The sequence below is a fragment of the Drosophila hydei genome, unplaced genomic scaffold, assembly GCF_003285905.1.
Source record: "Drosophila hydei strain 15085-1641.00,03,60 unplaced genomic scaffold, DhydRS2 tig00000060-arrow-pilon, whole genome shotgun sequence".
In the NCBI taxonomy this organism is placed as follows: Eukaryota; Metazoa; Arthropoda; class Insecta; order Diptera; family Drosophilidae; genus Drosophila; species Drosophila hydei.
Window position 1 is genome coordinate 637,136 of NW_022045656.1, and position 7,153 is coordinate 644,288.

Genomic DNA, 7,153 nt, shown 5'->3' on the forward strand with positions numbered 1-7,153 from the left:
TTTGAAGCAATTTGTATTTTTCAAAATTGTTATTTTTTTTTGTTTGGATAAATAATAATAAATTTCATTTTGTATAACTTGACGAAATCCAACTCACCATCAATTAGAATAATTTAGTTTTTTATATTTATTTTTATTTATTTTTTGTTTTTTTATTATTAAGTTTAGAACCTGTACAATCAAATTTAGTACCTTAACAACACATGTATACATATGGAATTATGAGGAATTAAATTATGAGGAATTAAAAGTCGATAGTTTACTGCATTCCCATCGTTTTGGCAAAGCCTTGCCGTTTAAGACGTCTTAGGGGTCTGGCAGGGATTAGACCTCTTGCAAGTAGGCTTCGGTGTTGTTGCAATCTATCCGTGTATCTGCTTGTATGTCTTCCAATCTGATCTTCGACAGTAAACAGCTTGAGGTCTCTGTGGAGTATTGAGCCGCGTATATACCAGGGAGAGGTGGTTATCTGTCGTAGTACTGGGTTCTGCAATACCCGAACCCGCTTGTAATTGGATTTGGCAGCAATTCCCCAGATTTGCACTCCATAGAGCCATATCGGCAGGATACACTGCATGCAGACAGCTCTTTTGCAACTCAGCGGTAAGGAGCTCTTTTTATTGTTGACCCATCGCAGTTGTTGCAGTCTGAGACGACATTTTTTTGTCGGCCCAAAGGTGAGACGCTTGTCCAGTGTGATTCCAAGATATTTCGAAGCAAGGGCTTAATGTTTTTAGCGGGTTGACTTTTAGATTCCACCGCTTGCACCAATCCAATCTGTAGTCCAGTGCTTGCTTCAATAAGACTTTTAGAGTTATAGATGATTGCAACATCATCAGCATAAGTGGCAATGAGAGCTTTCGAGGGAGCATCCAGGTATATCTGAGGTATACAAGGAGAACAGCAGCGGACCAAGAACACTGCCCTGCGACATTTCTGCTTTCATAGAGTATGTGGACGAGATTGTATCCTTTACCTCGACTTTAAGCTCACGGTCTTCTAGATAAGACCTTAAGAGGCCATAGTAGGCCAGGTAGAAGGATTTTTATTTTGCACAGCAATCCATCGTGCCACACCTTGTCGCATGTCAATGAAGACAGCGTTGAAGTATTCTGAGTCATCAAACGCCTGCAGGATGTGTTTCACCAATCTGTGAACTTGTTCCACTGTGCCATGTCCATCTCGATATCCAAATTGGTGATCCGGTAAGATATTAGATTGTCTTTGGCAATGGTCCGCTCCCATAGTTTAGACAGAGAGGGGATTAGGCTTATAGGCCGATATGACTCTGGGTCCTCTTCCGGTTTGCCCCTTAGTGAGTTCATTGTGAGTCAGAGACGTTGTTATGAAGCTGGTGAGTCGACGAGTCTCCAGTCCATTGCCTTAGCATGCTGACCATTTCGTGGACCATTTTTTCGAGCCGTTCTAGTCGTTAACTGTTTTTCTTGTTTTGTTGTTGTTGTTCACGTTGCTGCTGTTTAGCTAACTGGACTTGCGCTTGAATATTATGTATGCGACTCTGAACAGATGCATTTCCAGTTCTTGCTATCGACGCATAGGATAAACCACCTGTTCCGATTCTGGAAATATTAGGAAGCTGTTGTGGTTACTGGCGAGTTGGTTGATGATGCTGCTTTCGTAGTGTCTGCTGCGTCCTTGCTTGGTTCTTCTTGATCGTTGAGGAGCCCATTGATCGTCGATAGAACTCCTGGTACCACTGGCAACCTTTGTAGCTTGCCATGTGGTTACCTGCACAGTGAGTGCAGGTAGGCGGTTCATCTCTTGAACTTATGCATAGATTGGTGGGATGGTCTCCGCCACAACGTGCACAGTTAGGATGGCGGGGGCAGTATTTGGCTGTATGTCCATATTCCTGGCAACGTGTACATATGATCATTTCAGAACTTTTGCGCATCCTTTCTACTCTCACCACTTGGCGGCAAAGTGTTTTTTAATTGTATACTTCGATCATTTTATTGCATGGTTTTATATTTATAAAGAATATATTTAGTTTTTCATCGCTGTTTGTCCTTGATCGTGGGTTGTGTACTTGCAGAGCATCAAAAGCATATTTTTAAAAATTGGCAACTATTTCTTTGTTCAAAGTGCTATGGGGAAGTCCCCTTACTATAATTCTGTATGGTTGACTTTGACTGCCACGTTGTCAATACTAGTGACTTCACTAATGACTTCAAATAGATCATTAAGATCAGTGACACTCACAACGATAGGGTGTTTGTTGTTGCTGGGTTCCTCATGTTGAGGTTGTTGACTGTATCAGTTGCATCAGAAGTGTTGCTATGATCAGCAATGGAAGCAGACGTTGGACTTGCTCTTGTGTTTTTGGAATTCATATCATCATCGCTTTCGGAAGTTACATCCATGTCCATGTCTAGTAAAGCAAAACTGTTGCTGGATTTTGCCATGTTAGTTGAGGCGGAGTGTGTGTATCTCTGTTTACTCTTTTACAACTATTATAGGGAGATAGAGGTTTCTTCCTCTTAGTGTTCAGCATTTTTTGGGCTGCAGCCAGTTTTGTAGCAGCTCCAGTGAGATTTGGACCATGATTCCGCTAGGGATCGCGCTGCAGATTGCAGTAGATGCAGTGGTATATATTGTACTACTAGTAGCACTAGTAAATGACATTGTTGTTGCTGTCGTGCTGAGGTTCTGAGAGTCGGCACGTGGTAGGTGTTGATTATTATCAAACTCAGTTCTTAGCTCCAAAGGGGTTTTACCAGCTATTCGGTACATTCTCTTATAATCAATCGGCTTGTTTCTAAGCTGAGGTTAGAAGAAAGGTTTCTATCCATTTTGATTTATAATGTAATGATAAGTACAGCGTTTATTGCCCCTCTTGGAGATGTTTAGCCCAAAAGGGCAACGAGTGCAGTCTTGTCTCAGTGTGTTTTGTTTTTGTCTAGCTGCCGACACTGCACAAGGCAGCGCCCGGAAAGTTTATGACTTGTGCTATTTTTAGCACACGAAGTAGCAATAGTAGTAGATCAGTGCGTTCTTGACAATGCGCGACACAACCGATCTCGAAGAGCTTATCTTAGCGACACAAAATAAATTAAATAAAATAAAATATTTCTTTACTCGTTTATTTTTTTATATTGACAGTCAATTTAATTTTAAAAATTATTTATTAACAATTATTTATTTATTTAAAATATAATTAGAGGCATTAGCTCTTGATATTTAGGAAATGTTCCATCTCTAAGTTACTTCTGCCTCGATAAACTGTACCTGGTACACCGAAAAATACATTCAAAGTTGCATATAAATGAATTATAGTTAATGGTAATAATATTGACAATAATGATCATTAATGCTCCATTGAGTTATGAAAAGTTAAAAGACCTGCGGCATAAAACTGTTCTCCCTGAGAGTATGTAACACGGAAATTCTTTCTAGTTGTTTCTGGTCTACTTTCATTCATTTTCGAAAAGTTATGTAGCTAGTTTTTGGGGAAGCTTGAAAATTAAGTGAGTTGTTAATGACCGTTTGTCGACATAAATAAGTGAAAAATTTCAGTTTTAAGTTTTCGATAATTATATTAGCACGACTCTGAAACCAAATTAGAAGATTCAAGATTGATGTTAATAGATTTCGGAAGTAATTTACCACTGATTGATTATTCATTACGCAATTGTGGATCAATCGAGAGTTCATCTGGCAGACAGCATAAAGTTAGATATTGTATCAGATTCAGAAATATAATTCTTCTGTATTTGGGTGAAAATAGAAGGTGAAGTTATCGTAAACTAAGCAAAGCTATAAGAATTGCTTAATGCCTATCGGCTTAGAGCTATTAAAATATAAATAATATAAAATTCAAACAAAAATTTGATCATTTTTGTTCACCTATAATGTAATAAGACATTATGAATGAAACTGTCGACGCACTGTTAAGGAAAGCTCAAAGAGCAAAACTTCAAATTTTTTAATTAAAAACGTTTGCCCCATAGCCAAAATACAAAGGCAAACGGAAAGAATTTGCCGCACAAAAAATTCCAATGCCAAAATAAATTAACATAAAGCCGGTCGCCAGCAGACGCCGCCGTCGCTTCATTTGCAGCAGCAGCTGCGCAGTTGGCGTCGTCGCCAGGGCGTAGCTGTCAGAATCCGGCAGGCAAACGTATAAAAAATATATGTGCATACTTTCAGGCTGCGCGTATAAAAAATGTGCGCACACTTTTTGGCAGCTTTTTGAGTTATAGACGGTGAGCGAGAACAGTCAGTGTATGTGCGAACAGTTAGTTTGGTTGCTTGCGTGTGTGTGTGTGTGTATGTGTGTGTGTCTGTAATTGACACATGTTACGCGCACAAAAGCTGGCAATCGCAACGGCAACAGCAACGCAAGGACAACGGGGACGGCGACGGGAACGGCAATAGGAACGGCAACAGGAACTTGCGCTCTAACTGCGTCCATGTATAAACCACGCGCTCGCCCCGTTCCTCTCAGTCAAATCGTTATTATCGACAATGCCGCCGCCAAAAACACACATTCTCCTACACACATACGCAGCCATACGGGGCACGCACATGTTATTCACTGCTACTGCTGCTGCACAGCCTTCAAATGCAGGCAACCTCAGTCAACTTTGTTTGTAGCCGGCAAAAACAAAAACAAAAACAAAAACAAAAACAAGAACACACACACGCACACACACAATAGGGAGTCAGAAAGGGACGAAGAGAGCAAGTGAGCGAGAACGAGGCCAAGCCACTTGCTTGCTGATAACGTTAGCGTCAGCTGTGCGGCACTTTTGTGGGTCGTGGTGGGCCGTCAAGGGGGCACGGGCACACGTGAGACCCGGACTTGGCGCTGCGGCTGGAGTCGTGCGCAGGCAAGCGTCAAACGTTTGTACCTTGTCCCATTGGCCCCAGGCGACAACATACTGTCTCTCCCTTCCCCTCTCCCGCTCGCATTCTCTCTCTCTCTCGTTCTCTCCAGCTCAGTTACTGCTGTGTTTGGCATTTGTTTGTGTTGTCAACAAAAGTTTCTTTGAAATCAGTAACAGATGTCGATTGAAATGGCACAATTGCTGCCCGCGTCGCTGCCAGCTTCGACAGCGGCAGGAACGGCGACGGCGACTCAGTGAGCAGCTGGCGGCTGTTGTTACTGCTGCTGCTGCTGCTGCTGCTGCTGCTGCTCCTGCTGGTGGGTGTTACTTATGATGAATATTTTTATGTCAGACACAGTCGAGGCGCCGCCAAATCCCGCTTCTTATGCCAGACATCGCATATTGAGCGCTAGTTGCTAGCATTTTAATTAAAATTCTCATTTAAGTTCAAGGTTTTTAATGTTAATGCAATTTATACAATCATAGCCAAAGACAACATCAAGGCCAAGTACCAGCCGCCAACTTCCATTGACTTAGACGATAATTGTGAACTGTCTGTATTTTGGGCAAAGTTAAACGTTGATTTTGATTTGATGCAAGAAGATGTAAACGATTTATCGGACGTAGTTCAGAATCACTGGAATTTGTAGTTTTTACCGATTTTCGACGCATCCCACTGAACTGTTTAATCTTAGAGGTCTAGATCTATAACGCTGGAAAATATAGCTTTTCCCAAATTGTCATATATTTAATGGTAAGTTAATATAATAGGCACACAGTAAGCAAGTCATCAAATGTTGGGATTATAGCTTTTATAATAAAGAGACAATAAACATATTATAGTAAAGATATAGTAAAAACTGTTGCTCATGTGGAGCGACTTATAGAGGGACAGACCTCAAGATAACATAATCACACAGATAATGTCCAAAAATAGTATGTATAAAGCAAAACACCATCAATCAAGTAAAGGTGTCAAGAAACCTCTATACTCAATTCTAGATGCAATTAAAATGGGTATATACCACTTACTTGTAACACAGGGTATTTAATCCGTTTTCTTTAGAGGGGAAGCTGCTGTTATTGCCGTTGACAACATGTCCATGTCTGTGGCTGGCTGAGCTGTGCCTGCTGGCGATAACAAACGATAACTGCATGTTAAATAGAAGCTAACGAATGGGCAGTAAGTAGATGTGCAGAGGCGGAGGAGAATGGGGAATGGAGAACGGAGAACGGAGAACGGAGAATGGGGACCGGGCAATGTGGGCGCTTTGCAGTCAGCAACAAACAAAACGTTAGCATATGCTGGCCAGAAGCAAGCACCAGGAAGCTGTTGCCTGTTGACTGGTTGGCTGGTTGGCTGGTTGGCTGGTTAGCTGGACGTGCAGCTATTTGAATATGCGCCCGCCTGTCGCTCTGTGGCTGAAGCTGGCTTTAGAAAATCACTCAGGTAGCAAAATGCCATTATCATCATCACCATCACCATCATCATCATCATCATCAGCATGGGCTTGCCACGTACTCAAACCCAATTCCCACTCGGCGTCCAGTGAAGGGTTGCAAAAAAGAGCACAGCAGTTGCAGACAAAAGTAAAGTTAAGGCAAGCTGATCCAGAGTCTGTGTGTGTGTGTGTGCCTGTGTGTGTGAGCCACAAGCCATGTGCATATGTGAGAGCATGTCTGTGTGCAACAAATGCTGTGCATGCCCCTAGGCGAAGCGAGGCACTAACGAGCTTTTGCTTGCATGCAATGCGACAGCAGCAGGTGTGCCAAACACACAAACACACAGACGCACAGACACACCCGCAGCTGGCGCAACTGAGTGACGATAATTGAAATTTCATCACAGTAGTTTGTGGTTTTGTATCACACACACTCACGCTCACACTCACATTCACACTCACATTCACATTCACATTCACTAATGCGCAATTCATGGCTGATGCAGTTTTGCCTGCTTTGTTGCCTGCTTTTAGGCTGCTCGAGAAATCGCCTCGAATCGGAATGAAACAGATTCGATTTGCAGCAAATCGTATCGAAAAGCGGTCTTTGGTTTAAAACACTTTATTTCTTGGGTTTCCTTTTAGCCTTTCTTTGTGGGTTGTAACATTTAGTTTAGATTTTAGTTTTCAGTTTTTGCATTTGCTTTTGGTTTTCATTTGCTTGTTTATATTTAAAGTACAGTTAAATATGTTTTTAGAAATACAATAAATACTAATTAATAATTTAAATACACACAGATATATATAATCAATAAATTATTCATGATAGCAGTAATAGTAATAATATTAATTATGTTTATT